Below are 20,271 nucleotides of genomic sequence, written 5' to 3'. Positions count from 1 at the left end.
GTGCAGTACACAACTTGAACAATATTGCATTGTGACCATTCAAAGAAAGGAATAAATAGGAACTTCATTTAAAATAAATCATCATTTAAATTATATGGTTTACTTAAAGAAAATTAAGCTTAAGACTTACTTATATTACTTATATATGTGCTATTGAATTCAAAGTAACAGCAAAATATCTATGATTTACTTGAGCCCTGCAATTTCACGTATCTCATGCATATGCCTATAGAATATCAGATTGTTGATGCTCTGCAAAAGCATAGCTTTTTGATTCTAAGGATAAAAATTATATAAGCATCAGAATCCAAAAGCTTCTTTTATTTCAAACAGCTCTTAACATTTTGACAAGTTAAGCACAAATGAATCATAAATGTACAGATTAAATTTCTCTCAGAATACAAATGGGTTTCAATTGGAGGAGGAAACAGTGGTTGGTCAAATGCATCCCTCTTTTGCTGAATCATGAACTTTAAAAAAACAGCCTACTGTTTAAAAATTCTAAATATGTTAATAAAACCACAAATGTGAATATTTCCATGTTCTAGGGTTGTGTTTCCATTTTAGAGTCCAAATGGTTTAACAAGCATGTTTAGAAAGAAATTCGCTCCCTTCTTCTAATTAATGGTTTTTCTTATCTGGCATCCTATACAGTTTTACTTGGATTTCTCTGCTTCATCATTTCTAGTTAAGTAGAAACATAAGCTGACTACATCTGATTAAGACCATTTCTGCTTCTGTGTGAGCTCTGTGGTTTACCTGAGGAAGAAACTTCTCTATTTGTTTCATCCATCGCATAACAGGAGCAGTTATTATTTGGGTCACTGAGTGAAAATCATCAACAAGACACAATTCCAAAGGGTGAGAAAAATAAATTGCTGTTTACCAGCTACACATCCCAGATTCTTTAATAATGTGATCTGACTTTGGCTGGATGTATTGAGAAAGCAATTAAAAGGGTAAGAGAAAAGTAGGGTAAGTAATCCTAAGAGCAGTAAGTTACCCACCTACGTAAAAGAAAGTAACCCCTTCAGAGACAGCACAGAATCCCAGAAGTAGAAACTGCTATGTGTTTCATGTGGCCTCTTGCTCGGTGACAAGGGCAGACATTCATCTTTCTAGGTAGGAGTTGAAACAGAACCAAGGGTGACATGTGGGCAAAGAAAGGAGGGGCCCAAGAAAATGAGAAAATAATCAGTGAAGGTTTGAGATGATCACAGAGTCAGGTGCTTAGCCCAGAAGAGCAAAGTGCTTCTCTACCAAAGGGCAGAGAATGGGAGGTGCCCATGACTAAAAAGGTAATTAAACAAGAGGCCTTTTCCTTGGTAGCTACAATCCCTTTTCATTGATAGAACACAATCACTTGTGAGTATTACAGAGCCCTTGCTATTAAGAACCATGGTACTAGGAGCCATGAGGCATGACTCTATCTTAGTAGAGCAGTAAGCTTAAAGAAATATTGAGATTAAAATGCCTATCTGATTTGGAACAAAATCCATACCCAGTGACATCAACGTTATTGCTAACTTTTGATTTTCAATATTCCCTTGGAGACCAGCTATGTATTTTCAACATCTGGGTTGAATTCTTTTCATATTTCTCAAAGCAGCCTTGTGCACCTAAACTTGTCATCTTGGTTGTGTCAATTTGAGGGAGAAGTGGGTCAAAAACAAATGAGGTAGAATGCAATTCAAACAAAGTTGGGAATAATCATCAGTCTGGCAGAGTACTCTAAGGGGATACAAAGATTTATTATTTGTTTCTGGATTCTGAGTCCAGAAAGGGGGAATTCCATTCATTTTGCCTTTTTTTTTTTTTAAAGCAGGTTGAAGTGTGGGGAGAGGGGAATATCGCTCTTTTTGTCCTTCATGTAAATTGGAGCTGAGGAATGGCCAGGATGTGGCAATGGTGCTAATTTCAGAGTTATCTTGAACCTCAAGGGAAGATCTGTTTCTGTGTTTTGGGTGGCTTGAAAGCCCTCCAGCCATCAAGGCCTAGTTACCAGGAAACTCTTTATAAACTCAGCACATGCCCTTGGTTGACCTTGTTCCTTATATTCCTAGAATTTGCAAGTAGAGTCTTCAATAACAAGCATCTTTAGACAGCTTCTAAAGGGGTAAGCATTGCTATCTGATATAAAGGAAACATTGTGCAAAGCACATTCTATTGTAATGAGCATACAGCCAAACAGAAGAAATGTGAATCCCTTTCCCTGAGATTTGAACAAACTGCTCTGAAGGCTCACTGGAGGGAAAATGTCTACCATGCCTATGTAGCCAGCTGGAGTCTCATGATATGCATTGCTATTTAGATATTTGAATACAACTCAAGGGGAATAATGTGGTATAATAAAGAGAATGTCGACCATATATGGGGCTTGACAGACATAGGTTTAAATCCTAGCTTTTTCATTCACTAACTGAGACACTGAGCAAGTTACTTTTAAACTCTTTGGGTCTTAGTTTCTTCATCTGTGAAATGGAAACAGTAGCTATCTTTGAAGGCCAATGTCAAAGAGCTGATGCAAGTAAGTCACCTGGCATCTAGTGGGCATTCAAAAAAGTTGGTTTCCTTTACTTCTGCCTCTCCTCCAAGTGTCCTCACTTGCACAAAATAATTTCTTGACCAGTGCTTGTTAGAAGACTCAAAAACTTCATGAACTTAAAAACACTCCACCAAACAACCCTTTAACAAACTGCTCCATAAAAGCATCTAGAACAGATGTTTCATTTCTTTTAAAGAGCATAGGGTTTAGCCGCAGAGAAGTTACAGAGTACGTTTTTTGAGCAGCCATTTTACAGGGGCCAGAAGGTCAAGTCACAGATGATCTAAGGTCCCTTCCAGTTCTAAAATGCGATGGTCCCATGAAACTGTAGCAGCTGCAAAGCAAGGCCAGCCTTTAGGGCTCAGAAAGGATAGCTCACACTGCGCTGGCTACTGGGCCTACTGAAGTTTTGATTAAACCCCCACTACCCTTAAATGTTAGCTTTGGGATTAACAGATCAAATAAATGCATGTTACCTCTTTGTCAGATGTAGCCAAGGTATTTCTGTAGGCTAGTGTATTTTAATGGAGAGCATACACAGTAGTTAAACAAACTAGCAGGCAAACAGTCCGTGAGGATGAGAACGACGGTCGGGAGAGGGACATGATCAGCCCAGTTTACTAATCTCTTTATCAGTGATCATCATTTGATCTATGTGAGGAAAACTACCTATATGTAAATTTATAGGTCTTGGGGAGAAATCTATGACTAAGAAATCTAAAACTAAGAACTCTCATGAAAATCCAAACAAGGATGCCGAGGTGAAAATGATTTTAATTTGTTTTTAAAATCAAATTAATTTCCATTTAGATGAATTTTCAAAAATGAGTTCTAGAAACTTGGTTTTGCAATGTTAAGCATTATTTGAAATAATTTATTTTCAGTGGCTATTTCAACATGAGAAATAAAATGCAAACACACAGGCTATGACAATGCCTTTTACCAGGAGAGAGAGAGAGAGTGTGTGTGTATGTGTGTGTCTATGTGTGTGTATGTGTGTGTTGGGAGGATATCTTTTTTTGAGAAGATAAACTTTTTTCCTTCTGTTTTGGGAGTTTATTGTTAGAAAGTACTGCAAGTTTTAAATATCTTTTCATTCGGTGGACACATGGATTCAAAAATCACTTTTCTTTTTCCCACTGAGAGTCAGGGAGTCTAATTAAGTAACAAGAGCACAGATCTTAAAGACATTTCAAAATCAAGATATTCTTGCCTCGGGAAGTAACAGTCTGTAGCAACAGAGAGCTGCAGAGACAAACATGTTTGAAGCACCTACTGTATACTAGGTTCTGCTTTGACACTTATGAAGGGGCTGAAATCCTGGAGCTGTGTAAATGCCCCCAGATGGTATTCTAATTTACAGAAAAATAAAACTTTTAGGGTGAAATGGAGTCTTCTATTCAAATCTGATCAGATAAGAGATTTAATTTACGTTAACTAATATTACATAGCATTAAAAATCAGTAAGGAAGGAATTTACTTGATTGTTTCTGGGTTTTTATATTTTGAAATATTCACATTGGTAAATTTCTATGGAGTGTCTCTGTGAGAAGAACTGGGATGGTATAAAATGACTAAAAATGTTTCTGCCTTTAATTATAGTCTAGAAGGTCAGAATATGTATTCTTACTTTAACTGAGTGCTACATATAATTAATAATGGTATAATTTTTATAGGTGAAGTTTCATAGATATGCATGAAAGAAAACTATTTGATTTCAACCTTGCAAAAATAAAGAAAACCACCCAAATTTTAAAAAGTCAATCAATCAATAAAAGCAATAGAAAACAAAACAAAACTGGTGGGAGGGGTTACACCAAAATGTACGCAGTGATATTTTTGTGGTGCTGGAGACACGTGATCTTGGTTTTCATTCTTATTTACTTTTTAAAGTAGCCTAAGTTTCTTGTATAATTTAAATATTTAAAATACAAAAATTCTTTAGAAGGAAGAAATGGAGTTAGGGAGAGTATTGGAAAGAGGAAGGTGGGAAGGAAGTCATGCTTGAGAAGAATATTTCTCCCTCTGCCTCTCACACATCTAAGAATTGTGGCTCTAGACCAGAAACCCATAGCTGCTCATTTTGGCTTATGAAGTTTGTCAAGATTTTCCCATTTGTAGCAGAGGTTATGTAGCCATGTCTTCATCTGAAGACAAATGAAGGTCTGCAGGGAATGGACAGATACTGAATCTGAGATACTTTAGGAAAAATAAGCATGATGGAATAGTTAAAGCAAATGGGAGGCAAAGTTCACAACTATTGGCCCAAATAAATTAGGAGCAAGTAAAAGGCCAAATGAGAAGGGGTTGTAGCCACAGAGTGACAAGTAGATGAGGATGGAGGCTAATACAGAGTGCGGGGTAGGACCATTGTTCGGGGAGAGGATGGCTGGGATGCCATGGGATTGAAGGGAGGCAATGGGGGAGGCGTCACCAAGCTGAAGTAAGGTTTGGGGTTTGAGTCATTTGCTGGAATGACAGCTAGTGTTTCTTGTGGTGCCATCAAAGACTCCTTGACAAGTTAGAACTTCTAAGGGAAGCCTCAAGAGATTTTCATTAGGTGAACCAACTTGGAGCAGTCTGCCCATCGGTAAAGGCATAGATCCAGTGAAATGGGTTCTGTTTCTCCGGGGTGGAGGTATCTATGCCCTATTTGTGTCATTTCTGCTGGCAGTACATGGCCCTTCAGTTGCACACAACTACCTTTCCAGTATGGCTACGTGAGTTGTAGTTTAGTTTCCCCCCCAATCCTAAGGTCCAGTAGAACACCTTGGGACTGATGCTCTATTAGTTTCCATGTTGTATGCAGGCCACATAGTATGGTCTAGAAACTGATGGATTGGAGCTATGTTTTAAAAATCAGAATATTCCACAGAAAAATCCAGCTTTCTGATACCTTTGACAAAGATCTGTTAGCATTAGACTCCAGTTCCTGCAAAGTAACAATGGATAGAGCTCAACAACAGTGTTCATTCTTTTACTTCCTGACTAGAGTATTCTCCCAAGGGATTATTTTGTTTACTGGCAAAACGAGACCCTTAGAAGCAAACACTCCTCATTCTTCCTCTGGATATCAGGTCTGCATATGACTCCTGAAACTCTAACATCCTCTAGATCCATGAAGGCAGTGAACTGAGCACAAGATACTACACTGAAAATGGTGGAATAGAAAGGTGGAAAGAACATGGGTCCCTGAGGATATCATCGAGCCACTGAATCAATGTGCCCTTCAGCCATCATAGTTTCAGATTTCTTGTGAACGTGGGATAATCCATTTTGTTGATCCTAGGTTTCACTTTATTTTCATCATTCACCATCTCTGAAATCAGAATGTATTTTGCCATGATAATATCTTACAATCACTGCTGGCTGGGGGCGGTCCTGACATAGTTGTTGCTGCCTGTGCATGAGTCAATTTGACTGTGATGCCCAGTGACATGACTGACAACTGCAGCCCCTCAACAGCTCAGTCAACAAACCATTAAAGGACATTAGAGTTAGGGATCTTGTTTTCTGTCTGAACACTTTCCATTGACAACTTATGGAAACATAAAGGAAGCATCATCATCCACATTTCCATGATGACTGTCAGTGCTTGGAAGAAAATTCAAGAGGCAGTAGAGAGCAATCTTTTAAGGAACGATACATCACCAACACTTTTGATGTCACAGAGGACAACATTGGTTAGAAAACAATATGGAAATTGATGGTTCTGAATTTAAAAAGTAATGAAGACTATAAATCAATGTATTTGATTTATGGTTGCATATATTTCTGATATGATATTTAGTATATATGTGATATATGACAAAATATGTCTCATTTTTACAATTTTTTTCAATAGATATAAAACTGTAAATCATTAGAGGACACTGTGTCAATGCTAACTGAAGGCGTTTTATTTTTTTTCTTTGTGCTTCATAAAATAATGGTTTGTGTTATAATTGGTATCTTACATTTGACAAAATCAATAATAAATTCTTTATTGTTTAAGTTGAGGCTTTCTGTTCCTGCAATCAAAAGTTTCCATGATGATAGAGCATGCAGTTTATGAAAATTCTACAGTCATTAACTTTCTTTTTAGCTCCCTAAAGAAAAAAGGATAGAATATGTTAATATTCATGGGATCTGAGTTCTTGATCTGGTCTCTTCCTAGGTAGCAATTGATGCAAGTAGTGACAGAGTTCCTTTCTTGCTAGTATGATGGGTAGGGCGAGCAAGGGGAGACTTGTCTGTGAGCTAAGAAGACATCTCTGCATCCTCCCTTCTGCAAAGGCATGTCACTATTCAACAACCATTAGTTATGCTCATGTGCTAACGAGCAGTATCTTCTGGAAATGAAAATGTGCCAGCTTCATCACTAGCAGATTTCTTAATTAACCTGCTGATACTCTTGGCAACAGAGTTAGCGGTTGTCTTAGAAATGAATTATTTGGGTTCCTTTGTCCTACAGTACTCCCTTTATTCTCTCTGACTATAATAGGATCAGGGTGCTCTTTGATTAGCCCATCATAATTTCCTAAAGTAAGCAAGAATTTGAGAAACCACCCATGGCACATTATTTCATTGCTTAAACTTGCTGCTGACTCTTCTGTCCTTTGATAACTAAGTCCTTCCTGAACAATAGCGTTAATTATACCAGTCATTTATTCTACAACTATGCCTTTTCTCTTGACGTGTTTCATCCTCATAGACAAGATTAGTGGCCTCCCCCAGAGAAGACTCACCATGGGCATTACCTGTTGGGAGAAGAAACGTTTCCTGCTCTTCAACCTGTGCCTGCTGCAGTTATTCATGCCTGAGAATACTTGCCACGATATGGGCCTTGCTTCTTCAAGAGTAAGATGAGGACTGGGAATTTCATCCCTGTGATAAAGTGCACATTTCTCATTAAATACAAATTTGTCATTTGAAAAGGTTGAATAGAATTCAGAATTCTATTTTAAAAAAGAATTCCAGTTGGTTAAATTTAGTGTTATAAAAAAAATTCAAACCAAGAATAGTTTCTGGCTTTGAGCCCACAGTATTTCTTTTGTTGTGAATTGGATGTATTTTCATTCACTGTAAGCATTTCCTACAGTGTTTGTCCTTTTGAGAACACATATTGATAGCTCTGTTGGCTTTAATAGTACCTCTTTCCTTCAGAGGTGACTTAATTAAATTTTATTATTGCCAAATAGGTAGGACCTTCATTTTTATTTTAATTTTTAAGTGTCCCTCAGCTCTTTCGCCTCTTCTGTCATAAATCAGGACTGCTGTCTTCCTTTCCACTGCCCCCATCTTTTAACAGATGCCACATTTGCTCCTCCCCCTAGTACCTGAAAAGAGACAGCCTTGAAAGACAAATCTCTGCATTTTCTGCTAACAGTTCATTTGATGCTGAAGACTGGATGGTCCACCAGTGTCCTGCCAGTCTCCCTGACCTGCCTGTGGTCTCTTTTTACTTTCTCTTATTCAACCCTTCCTTGGGCACTTGGTGATTATAAGAAGGCAACTTCTGTTTACCGAACGCGTATTTTGTGCTACTGGGCCCTGGCCTGAGTGCCTAACAGACATAATCCTGTTTAACCCTTCTCACTGCCTTAAAGGTGGCTATTATTATCCTTGTAAAGGCAAAGAAACCAAAGACCAAAGTGATGAGGCAACTAGCCTGGTTTACCTAGCCAGGTGGCAAAGCTAAATTTTACCACCTCATTTTCCAGACTCTGAAAAAATCCTTCTGGTTATAGAAGTAACATTCAGAGTCTCCTAAAGAATGTGCTAATTTCTCTTTTTTGAGGGGTGGTGTGGATTTTTAGGCTACTTCACTTTTTACTATATTCATGACATAGAAACACAAGAATGATCATATCCATGAACTCAAGTCTCCACGTACTTGATCTCCGATATTTTGGTATGTTTTACTTCAAACTATACCACATCTGAGACATCATCACCACTTTTTTGTGTTAATTTCTGAATTAAATTTTCTCCTAAATTTGTGATCAGTGTATTTTTTGTCAGAATTCTGCCGAAGTATCAGGATTTCATGATAGACTCTTTCATAATCCTGATTGAAACTTTTTATTCTATATCAGATTTTCTGGCACAAGATGAAACAAGACCATAATCATCTCAGAGTGCTATGTGGGGTAATATGCAATCTTTCAGGCTACTGGTGACTGAAACTATATACCACAAATAAACCTAACTTTACAGTATGTGAAATGGGAATGCTAACATCAATGTTTGTACAGGAATCAATAGGTCTGATCAGTTGATGGATTTGCTGAGAAATGCTTTGAAAATAACAAGAGCAATGTAAAGAGCCCTAATCCAGTAGCACCGTCTTCATCCCATAGGAAGGGCACCTGCTGGTTCCTCCTGTGATTCCTCAGACTCAGCCGAACAGTCTGAGGTCCTTGGGATTCTATTCCAAGAGAACAAAATGATGGGATAATTTAATTCTAGATCAGTCAGCTTCAGGATAGGAAGAGCTCCTGAATATTCGAAAGTCTCTCTATAAAGACGAAGCTACACTAAAGAAGAACTCTGTAATTCAGTCACCCTAGGGAACAAATCAACTAACAAATTTGGAAGAGAAAGGAAGACAATTTTATGTGGCTTTTAACAAATTTGCTCATTATCTGTTTAATATTTTCTGGGCTGTGAACAGTGATTAGTACATCAAATTAATTCTTGGATGGTTTGCTTGGCTAAGTTAGGATTTCTAGGAACAGTAAGCAAAAGATCATCTAATCCAATTGGATCAGCTTCTTCTCTCCCACCCTCCGCATAGTCCCTGTCTGCTTCTCCCAGCTCTAGTAATTAAACAGTCTTGTTTCTCGGCACTGTGTGGACCACAAGGCACCTTACCCTGAAGCCTACCCATGGGATTTTAGGGAAGTCTGAAATTGTACGGAACATTTAATGTTCATGAACAACCATGTGTCTTTCTGGAGAGAGATCATAGCTTTCATCAGATTCTCAAAGATCCTCTGACACTAATGGTAAAAAACATTGGTTAAAAAAAGTCATAACCTGGGCGCCTGGGTGGTTCAGTTGGTTAGGCGACTGCCTTCAGCTCAGGTCATGATCCCAGGGTCCTGGGATCGAGTCCCGCATCGGGCTCCCTGCTCTACAGGGAGCCTGCTTCTCCCTCTCTCACTCCCCCTGCTTGTGTTCCCTCTCTCGATGTGTCTCTCTCTGTCAAATAAATAAATAAAAAATCTTTTTAAAAAAAAAAGTCATAACTTAAGGAATTTTTTCGTTTCTCCTTTTTGTGTGGAAGTCTGTCCACTGATAATATTAATGAACTTGGCCTCTATTCTAGGTGCTTTGGATACACAAATGAACAAAACTAGATTGCCAACCTTTCCCGCTCTCCCACCCATTAGAGCCTTAAGTTCAAATAGGGGAGTAAGATAATAAGAAACCATCCAAGTAGGTGGGCCAAGAACTTGCTAATACTGGTGAAAAGTAAACATGGCCACTCTAGATTGGTGGTTATTGTCACCTTTCGAGGGTTTTGTTTTTGTTTTTTATTTGTATTTCTTTTTGTAAACACTTCTTGTAGGCAGTTCTCCCCCTTGAAGCCAGTTGGGGAATCCCATGGCACGTCTTTGGCATTCCCCTTGCTGAATGTGTGCAGATGCCCAAGTGGTCCCTGCTTTGCATGCCAGTCTGTCGAGCACCCGGCTGCCTGCCACACACAACACAAGAGCTTGCACTATCCATCCGCGCTGACAAAAGAGAAAACGAGAGGTATGGACCTTGACAAACTCTGCCTCATCCAAAAATAAAATTGATCCAGACCACTAAAAAACTCCAAGCTCTTTCATTAATAGGCCTTGGAAAACCACAATAAATCAGCCTATTAGAGTGCAACAGGGGTGCAAATTGGTGTCTCAGTTAATGTAGGTAAAGATTTCAGTGCGCACTGCATATATCAAAAATTTAACACATGCTGCTTGGCAGAGTTTTAATGAATACAAAAAGCTCAATTGCTTAAAACCAACACAACCCAGGCATTACTTCATTTAGCTGCCAATAAAATTGTCTCTTATTTTATTTTCTAATGGTTTATCAATACTGGTAATTTGCTGCTGGTTATAAAAAGGAGGATGGGGGCGGGGAAAGGGAATTTAAATAAGTCCTGCTAACTAGAAAAGAGGTTGGTGGGCCATTTTGTTCTGCTGCATAAATTAATGACCAAATGAAGTGAGGTAGTGAAATCTCCATTGCTTCCTTAGACTACAAACATCAACCTTACTTGGAAGAATACATTAAGTCAGGGGTGCACTTTGCTCTGCAAATCTGCTGTTGTCCTTTGATAAAAGATGTTAAGGCATTGTAATCCAGCCTCTCTCAAAGAAGTTCTCTGACTAAGGGAAACATGGTTTTGCTCTATTTTGTTTTTTCCCATGTAATATAGCAGCGGTGTGAAGTTTGCTGGTAGAAGCCCAATGCAAGATCTCACCTGCCTTAACCACTTTCTATAAAATGCAGAATCAACAGAAAGCCTGTTTTTGAAGCAGGTGAGGAAATTCTATCATTGTAGCCAAAACAAACAAGTCTTGTATGTTTCCCCAGTGCAGGAAGGGAAGGGCTCTAACCATGGTTCTTACCTGAATAACTTTGTGTGAGGGGAGTGACACTGTTTATTTTTCCCTGAATGATATTTATGTTGTTTTAAAAAACCAGATTCATGATAATGAACTAACCATGAGAAGTCATTCATTGACTGATTTGATCAATAAACATTTATGGCAGGCTAATGTATTAATAAGTTAATGTAGAGATTAACCTGTGCCTTTTAAAATTATTATTATTATTTTCTTGCTTGAGCAGACTCATTAGAAAATGAACAAAGAAGTAATTGTGTCCTTCACCCATAGAGGAAGGGTAAATAAGACTGCGGTGTTCTCCAGTTTCTAGGCTCCTTTGCCCAGGACAATCTTTTCCCCTCCCTTCCCCTCCCTTCTCCTCCTCCCTCTCTTCTTTTTTTCCTTTTCCTGATCTCCTTTTTCCTCTAAGGCTGGTGGGGATGCACCAGTTTGATGACATCTTTACTCAGCCCTTTTGGGGTTCTTTCTAGGCCTTGAAGAAAATGAGTCTGAAATAGTCTGCCTTGGTATTGACCTGTCACCCGCTCACATTTACACCTTCCTGAGGTGATAACCCCTTAGAAGGAGAATGGTCTCCTGGGTGATTTGGGTGGTTGCCCCCAATGCTGCCACCTTGGAAGTGGGGTAAAGGGGTCCTTAAGAGCCAGCCAAAAGTGAGTTGGGGGGACCACAGCTCTATCACCTCCTAGAGTAGCAGAAAGAGAAACAGTGTCCAGGTAACCGAAGCTGACTGATGGCCTGAGGGCAAGCCTCTCATTTTCATGGACTGCCTGAACCCAAGGGAGGAGGAAGGCACCCCAGTAAATGATTCTGCTGTTTTTATTACCAATTGACAATTGAGAAATTAGAGCAGAGTAAGGTTTGTTTTAGAAAGGTAAATAATTGTGGCACTTCTTGCAGTCTGTGTTGTGGGACAATTTTTATTTATGACACATCTATTGAGCATCATTTCTGAGCTAGACCTTATGCTAGGCAGATGGAAAGAGCCATTGCTTTCTCTCAGGGGAATCTAAGTCTAGTGGGGAAGGCAGACAAATAAATGGACAGGGAACTATAACACAGGAAGAATTCTTTTCTAGTACTGTGAGCAAAAGGCAGGGATAGCGCAGAGGAGGGGTGGTTGAATCTGTTTGCATCTTAAATAAGAGGGATAGGGGAGGGGGGCGGAGCAATTCAAAATGAGGGATCAGCATTTGCAAAACCACAGAGTTGGAGAAGGTTGTCCTGTGTTGAGGACCTGTGAGAAGTTCTGTGTGCCTGAAGGTGGGGCTGTAGGGTACCTGGTGGGAAGTGATAAGAGCAGAGGTCCCTTAAGGCTTGGGGAATGAGTGACATCAGCTGAAAGAATATTTCAGCTTAGTCTCTGCTCAAGGAAACATAAACGTTTGAAATTGTACAGTTCGCATATAAAAGACACTTGATAAAGGATTTTCCCAAATATGACAAAAATATTTAAAGAGTGCATGACATTGCCAATAATGAGTTGTAAGGCTGAAAGAAATTTTCTAAATTATCATTAATAATAAATTCTGATCAACTGCATTACAGGAAACGCTGAATTATCTTTCTAGTCTCTCTATAGAAAAGGTTATTGCAGAATTTGGTCATAGGAAGAGACAATCAAAGATTATGCAGCCAAAACATGTAGAATAAAAGCATTTGTAGAGGTTTGTCAAGCAGATAATTAACAAATCTTATGTTATTTTTTTCCTCTGGGTTTTGTAATATTTTTGGTATTTGTTGGCTTTTAAAAGTTAACGATTTTATGTTTTCTCATTTTAAGTAAATATTCACTGTTCACCTCCTTCTATATTTATACTTTTGTATTATTATTCTTAAAGAATAATAATTGTATGAACTTCAGGTCCCCTCGAACCTGGGTTAGCCTCTGGGTAAGCGGAGACACTGGGGATGTGGGTTGGAACCAGTCTGGAATCTGAGCCTCAAGAAATGGTGGAGGACCCTTCATGTTCACGTGAGGCTTCACATCAAGTGGAGGTGATCGCATCACTTTCCTTATGAGGAAACAGGGCCAGGAGAAGTCACACGACTTCCTAAGTTCTCTGAGCTTTGTGGTAGCAGAGCCAAGAGTAGGACCCCATTTTTATTTCTCTGGCATGTCCTCTTCTTCAGATTAAAGTCTACAAAGAACAAGCATCAGGTAAGGGTAGAAGTCACAAACAAACTAATTCACTGGTTTTGGCCAGTACAGTGTTTAAAAAACAACCTGATGTCAAGACCTTTAGTTGGGACATGCTCTCTGCTGTTCACATAGTACTTTCCATCCCCATTGTCCTATACTTGGGTGATGGATGTAATTGTCCTATTAGCTTGCGAAGGCATTTGGCTTAGGGCAACTGTGCTTGGAGAACAGAAAGGTTTTGAGACTGTAGGTTTGAGACAGTCCCTTCCTGGGTAGTATTGCTAGATGTCTGTTCCCATATGAATCTGCTATAGCAATATCCATCAGCAGCTCTGGCCTTTGAGTTACTGGGTAGGAAAAGAACGGAAGTGACATTTTACCTGCCAGTTATCCTCAGGGAGCCAGGCATGATGGTGTTTTGTGGACATGCAACCATTGGCATGGGAAGCTGGAGGAAGGCAGACTCTTTGAAGGAGAACACTGCCTATGAGAGCAGTCCACTTGGAGCATACCTCAGCAAGGGACTGTTTGTATTTCATTTCAGCCCTCGACCACACCATATCTGGCCATTTAAGTTCCAAAGAAAATGCAATATTGCAGGTGTCTCAGGATAACATTGGCCCAAGAGATGGTATGTTTTCAGTTATGAAAGCACCTAAAAATTCAATAACAAGGGACATGATTCCAAACAATTATGTTGCTGTAAAATTTGGCTGATTAACATAGGAAAGTCTTCTTAACTATTAGTTAATCCACACTGGGAGATAACTTAAAAAGAATGGTTATGAATTTGGTCCAGCTAAGTTCTCTCATGATATCAGCCTCTAGGCCCTTCTGTAAGGTACCTTGGAATATTTTTCTTAGGGAAATATGTAAGGTTTTAGCATACATAAGGTATTATGAACCTCTGCATTGTTCTTAAGAGAGTCTGCATTTATCTAAGACCTACATGCTACGGTTTTATGTTTATTACCTCAAATTCACTTTATAATCTTGCAGTATTTTCATGTTATAAATAAAGAAGTTGAGGCTCCAGAGAGGTTATTATAATCCAAGCCCCCACACTTATTAATATAACAGACCTAAAACTAGAACTCAGTTCTGTTTGGTTGCGTAGGTTATATACTGTATTATATACTGTATTATATACTGCTGCCTCAACACCACTACCATAAAGGAAAGCCAAAGCCAATGAGTAGTGGTAAGAAGGACTCTTCTGAAGGCCTATGTTGTACCTGAGTACAACCCATGGTACTAGGCCATCACTCTTGAGGCTGGTTCATTGCATTTGGTTCTAGGCTCTGTTGTGGTTTGCACTGATGGGCTGGGGGGCTGCCATATTGTTCAATGACTGCCTATTTTTGAATATAGTTACTTTTAAAATTATTTTTTAAAAATTTTTGATGGCGGGAGGGGGCAGAGGGAGAGAGAGAGAATCTCCAGCAGACTCCCTGCTGAGCACAGAGCCAGACGGGGGCTCAATCCCAGGACTCTGAGATCATGACCTGAGCTGAGACCAAGAGTCGGATGCTTAACCAACTGAACCACCCAGGTGCCCCTGAATATAGTTACTTTTTTCCTCCTGGGGAAATCTGGGAACAGAGTCACTGAGATACCTTGTATCCGTCTCTAGGGACTGCCTACCTGCTCATCCACTTCATTATCTAAAGATTTAAGGTACCCCATCTTCCTTTGCCACCACATTCTTTCATCCCCACCCAGAAGAGTCTTTGCCTACCTGGCTTCACTTTTCTTTCAGAACTGGAGTTGTCTATGGTGGACAGACTGGCTGCTATCTTAGGATTTGATGTATTTTTTGTGAATGACTTCAAAGTATATAAACTGGTGGTAGTCACAGATTCTGAATTCCAGGAGAGACTCAAGGCTTCGCCCCTCACAAGTCCCCGCTGCAGTCTTACAAGGAGAAAGAGCTCAGATATGGACCAATGACAAAATTGAATTTTTAAGGACACACAAGGTTGCCCCCAGAATAGGGGTGAAATTTTAAGCAGGAGTTGTAAAACTGTCATAATAGAGGCAATATTCTCTAAGCCACTTCGGATTCTATTTTGCTTCTTTTTTTCAGCCATGTGGAAGCAAAGGACAAAAACTGTGCAAGGATTAAGAAAGTGTACTCCAAATTGGAGGCATCAGTGTGAACTCGTTATTTTCAAAATATTTATATGTGTGTATGCATGCACATGTGCTCATGTATGTATGTATGTGTTTGTGTATATGTAAGTATCTGTGTGTTATTTGTGTATACACATGCATATATTTTCCAGCTCTGTCTGCCGAAAGAACTAGAAGCGAAAAGACCCCAGTAGCAATGAGCACACCCAATGCTCAGATTTTGGTCCCTAATACCATTGTTTACTAAAAGAACAAAGATGTCTCAGGGAAATGGATGAATGTGGGACTGGGGCATAGAAAGTTCTGGAGGATCCTGGAACATCCTGTTATGCTAGAAAATAAGGGAATGTTTAAAAAAGGATGAGGATAAGTCATAAGGATAAGAGAAAGCCTGATGTGACTTCTACTACTCAGAGATGGAACAATTTGAATATCAAAGTAAATAAGGAGAGTATGAATATAAAACCAGTAAAGAAAATAGAAGTCCATGAAACTATACTGATAATAAATAGATAAGTAAATAAATGGAAGAAAAGGGAGAGCTCTTACTTAGTGCAGAATGCCAAGAGCTGACTGGTAAATGTGGAGGCATCGTTTTATAAACATCTCAGTCAAGAATGGTTCAGGCAAAAATAATCAATGAATGCTAAATCCAGGGAGGGGGGATTTTGATGAGGAACAGCATATTTTCATGTTCTTAAACTGACTCCCCACAGACTGCTTATTAGTGTCAAGGGGAATAATTATTAACTATATGGTGTAGAAGTCAGATAACACCTTGATTAGATAAGCAAACTGAAATCACCAGTGAAGATCAAATAAATATTGTATACTTCCAGAATTTAATACCATGAGAAGAACATAACACTTCTGAATATTCTGACCAGAAATGTGTAATGTAAATGTAAGTATAAGGACACATCAGACAAACCTTAAATCACATATTTTCTGCTAGAAAAAGAGGAGGAAGGAACTCTGTTCTTCAAAATGTCAATGCCCTAAAAGACAGAAGCTGTGGAAATGTTTCAGATTAAGAGATTAAAGTAACACAATGACTACATGCAAACCCCATCCTAGACTGAATCCTGTACTAGACGGGCGGAAAAAAACACACACAATAAAAGACATTTTTAGGTCAATTGGAAAAATTGGATTATATAGGTTAGATTAAAATTTTATATTAATGTTAATTTACTGAATGAGAGACCTGTGCTGTGGTTCTGTAAGAGAATATCCCTGTTCTTAGGAAATACGCACTGAATCATTTAAGGGCAAAGGAGCGTGATGTATTCAACTTTCTCTCAAGTGGTTGTGGAAAAAAATATCATATATAATATCTGTTGTACATAATATTTAAAACATTATTTATATGTAAGGAGATGAGAGAGCCAGCAAGCAGGAGTGCAAACAAAGCAAACAAAGGTAACTATTAACAATAGGAAAATCTGGGTAAAGAATACATCTGTGTTTTTGTACTATTCCTATTCTTGATCATTTTTTGTAAGTTTGAAATTATTTACAAACAAAAACTTGAGAGAGGGAGAGATCCAGTCCTGGCTGTTGTGGTTCCAAATCTGGTTATTTACCAGCTATGTGATTTTATTTTATTTATTTATTTTTTTAAAAGAATTATTTATTTATTTATTTATTAGAGAGAGAGAGAGAGAGCATGAGAAGGGGGAAGGTCAGAGGGAGAAGCAGACTCCCCGCCGAGCAGGGAGCCCGATGCGGGACTCGATCCCGGGACTCCAGGATCATGACCCGAGCCGAAGGCAGTCGCTTAACCAACTGAGGCACCCAGGCACCCCTAGCTATGTGATTTTAAATAAGTTTTGTAATCTCTCTGTGGCTTAGTTTTCTCAACTAGAAAGTTAAAATAATAGTACCTTCCCCATAGGGTTTTTGTGGGAAGTAACAGAGATAATGATAATGAAAGTGTTTATTACTATTGACTTGGATGTCTTTTCATTAAGGAGGTGCCCTAGCCTTGGGAGGTAAATTAGGAACTTGGATGAGGTAGATCCCCAGCCTAGGACCTCTGCTGAAGGTGCATGAGCTATGTCTGGGAAAGCAATCCTCTTCATCCCAAGTTCAGAGATTTGAGGCTACAGTTGGAGGTACTGGTAAAGAGTGAGCGTACTTAAATATCTGTTTTAAGACCAGCAGAAGTGGTGGTGACTCTGATCGTCAGCCAGTCAGATCCTGAGATTCAGGAGCCTGGTGATCTTTCTAGAAAATAAAGACCAGAGGACCGGAGTCTTTTGGGGAGGGAAGGTGAATATTTCCCAATAACAAAAGCAGCAGTGAAAATAAGAAGTTTGATGCGTGGAAATAGGGCAATTATAAATAAACCTGGTACAAGTTCTCCCCAAACAGAGATTGCCTTGTGAAATTCTGTCAGTTAACAGGATGCTTAACAGGCAGTATCAGGCAAGAGGGGAAAAATGTTGGCAGCGTGCAGGAGAGGTGGAAGGCCGAATCTGTTGTGCCCACGTCAGTTTCCTAATTTGGATAGTTTCTCTCACAAGCTCCTTATGTGAACACAGCTTTGGCAGTGTTATGATTAGAAACATAATGCATTCCACATGCGCCTGGAAGCTTGAAAGGCCACAGTTCAGGGTTTTGGGTGATGCCTGCCAAGGTGGTCCCCTGGAAAGCCACCTTGCTGTGACCCAGGCTCGAGTCACAGTCTCCTTGGCCAGTCATGAATAATGATTGTTAGAGGGAGCCGAGCAGGGGCTCGGCCATCTTGTTTACTCCTCATCTCCCCCAGGACTGGGGGAGGGGAGGTGCATGGAGGAGGGCAAGTGTGTGTGACTGAGGGTGTGGGGGATCAGGGAGTAGCGAGAGCCCTCATGGACCCTTTCTCTTCCCTTTTGCCACCTCGCTCCACCCTGATCCTTTCAGTTGGTGTGTTATACTGCTCAGTGGAATAACCCTGACTCATCTGGCCAGAGAGGTGTGGTGAGGAGGAGACCCAACCTTACGTTGAAATTCCCCAGCTCAGCTACTTGGGACTTGGGAAGAATTTGCTTCTCTGATCCTCAGTTTTCTCAGCAGCAAAGCGAGGTAATTTCTCCAGGCTTATGAGGAAGGGAGAAGGTGACTAGCATTAAGGGTCTAGGACAAGCCTGGCTCCAGAAGGCACCCAGTGGATGGTTGTCAGCATCGTTCCTGTGAGCAGTTGAGGAAAGGCCATCCTGGCCTGCCCTTTCTACCTCACTGTCTTGCCTCCAGCTCCCCAGTGTGAGCACAGATCTGTCATTATATGTCCATCCTGAAACATCCATCAGCTGGATGGCTTGTACTAATTCCTTTTCCTTATAGCTTTAATGGCGCTAATGTTAAAACTTGTCTCCCCTTTAACCCTGTCAAATAGCAAACCATGCTGAACCTGCTCATTCCTAGCATAATTAATATTTAGCATTTCGGTAGTATGTCTCAGCTTAAATTGTTATATAGAAGAATCATGCTTACACCTGATTTACATTTCTTTCTAGCCTTCTAAATGGCCTTTTTCTAGGAGTCAGACTGACCACTCCTGAGCAGAGAAGAGACTTAGAGATGTTTTCAGGGTTGATTAAGTCTGATGTTATTATGCGTATGTGTGTGTATATCATTATGTTTATTTTGAATAAAACCAGGGCTTGTTGTGGTAGTTGTTTTCATGTTTCCAGTTGAGCCTAAAGTCTTTATGGTCTGAGTGAATTATTTTCCATCTTCTTATCCTATACAACAATATGAAGCCCTATGGGTTCCTGTCTGATTTGAAATATGGATAAAATTTCCTCTTATCAACTGCTAGTCAGAAGTGTAACAACAAGAGAATTGATTTAGAGTCGGAAGATTTTGACTTGAGTCTTGGCTTCACCACTTGCCAGTTCCCCAACCTCAGACAAGTAAATTCACCTCTCTGAGCCTCAATTTCATCTAGAAAATGGAGATAAAAATATCCCTGCCCAGGCCAGTAATGAGGATTAGAAATGGTAGTATACAGGGAGCATTGGTAAAGTGTAAAGTGCATGCCAATGTTAATTTATTGTACTTATTGATTTTTCCACTGTGCAACTGAGGATTTTCAGAAGAAGGAGAAAACATAACTTCTGTTTTCAGTGTATGGTGATTATTAAGTTAGACCTTATGCATTTTCTTATTTAATCTTACCTTTTCTGCTGATGAGTGTGGCTTAAGCCTTTATGCTTCTCTACTAACTTAATAATATAACAGTATCTGCCTCTTTTGAAAGGACAAATGAGCCAATAGATAGAAGAACATTCTGCACTCTGGGGAGGAAATGTGTTCGGGACATCTAAGGTAGCGCTCTTATTGTTAGCATTATTCACCTGGATCGTTTTTGTGCTGATACAGTAACATTATCACCACCCAAAGTGGAAAAAAATAAATTATTGATGGCTTTGCATACTCATGCTGGGTTCCAGAAAAGGTTTGTGAATAGCGAGGACTTGAGCTGAAGTCTCCAAAGGAACAATGAAGGGGGTTGGAGCACGGTGGAAAGGAGACCTGTGGGGATCAGTTTCCAACTGCATTGTGGCAAAATGAATAATTCAAGAATATTGTTTTGGGTTAGGTATCCTTTTCAGCATCTTTAAAAACCTCTCTTTCTACCACCGTGGGATCGCATAACTATTCAATATCACGTCAAGGAGTCTTTCTTGACTGTCGTGCTGTATGGTAGCAGAGTGAAGTATGTGATGTTTCAAATAGATTACAATATGTTCTTAACATAAAAATATTTATTGAAACTGTGATCCCTAAATACTTGAGAGGTGTGTTTTGGATTCAGAAATGTCTATTCAATTGATTTCCCATCTTGGAGGTAAGCA

This window comes from Mirounga angustirostris, unplaced genomic scaffold, assembly GCF_029215605.1.
Source record: "Mirounga angustirostris isolate CCGP_5_RB_7025 unplaced genomic scaffold, mMirAng1.0.hap1 SCAF_1, whole genome shotgun sequence".
NCBI classification, from domain to species: Eukaryota; Metazoa; Chordata; class Mammalia; order Carnivora; family Phocidae; genus Mirounga; species Mirounga angustirostris.
Note: the sequence above shows the minus strand (reverse complement) of the source record.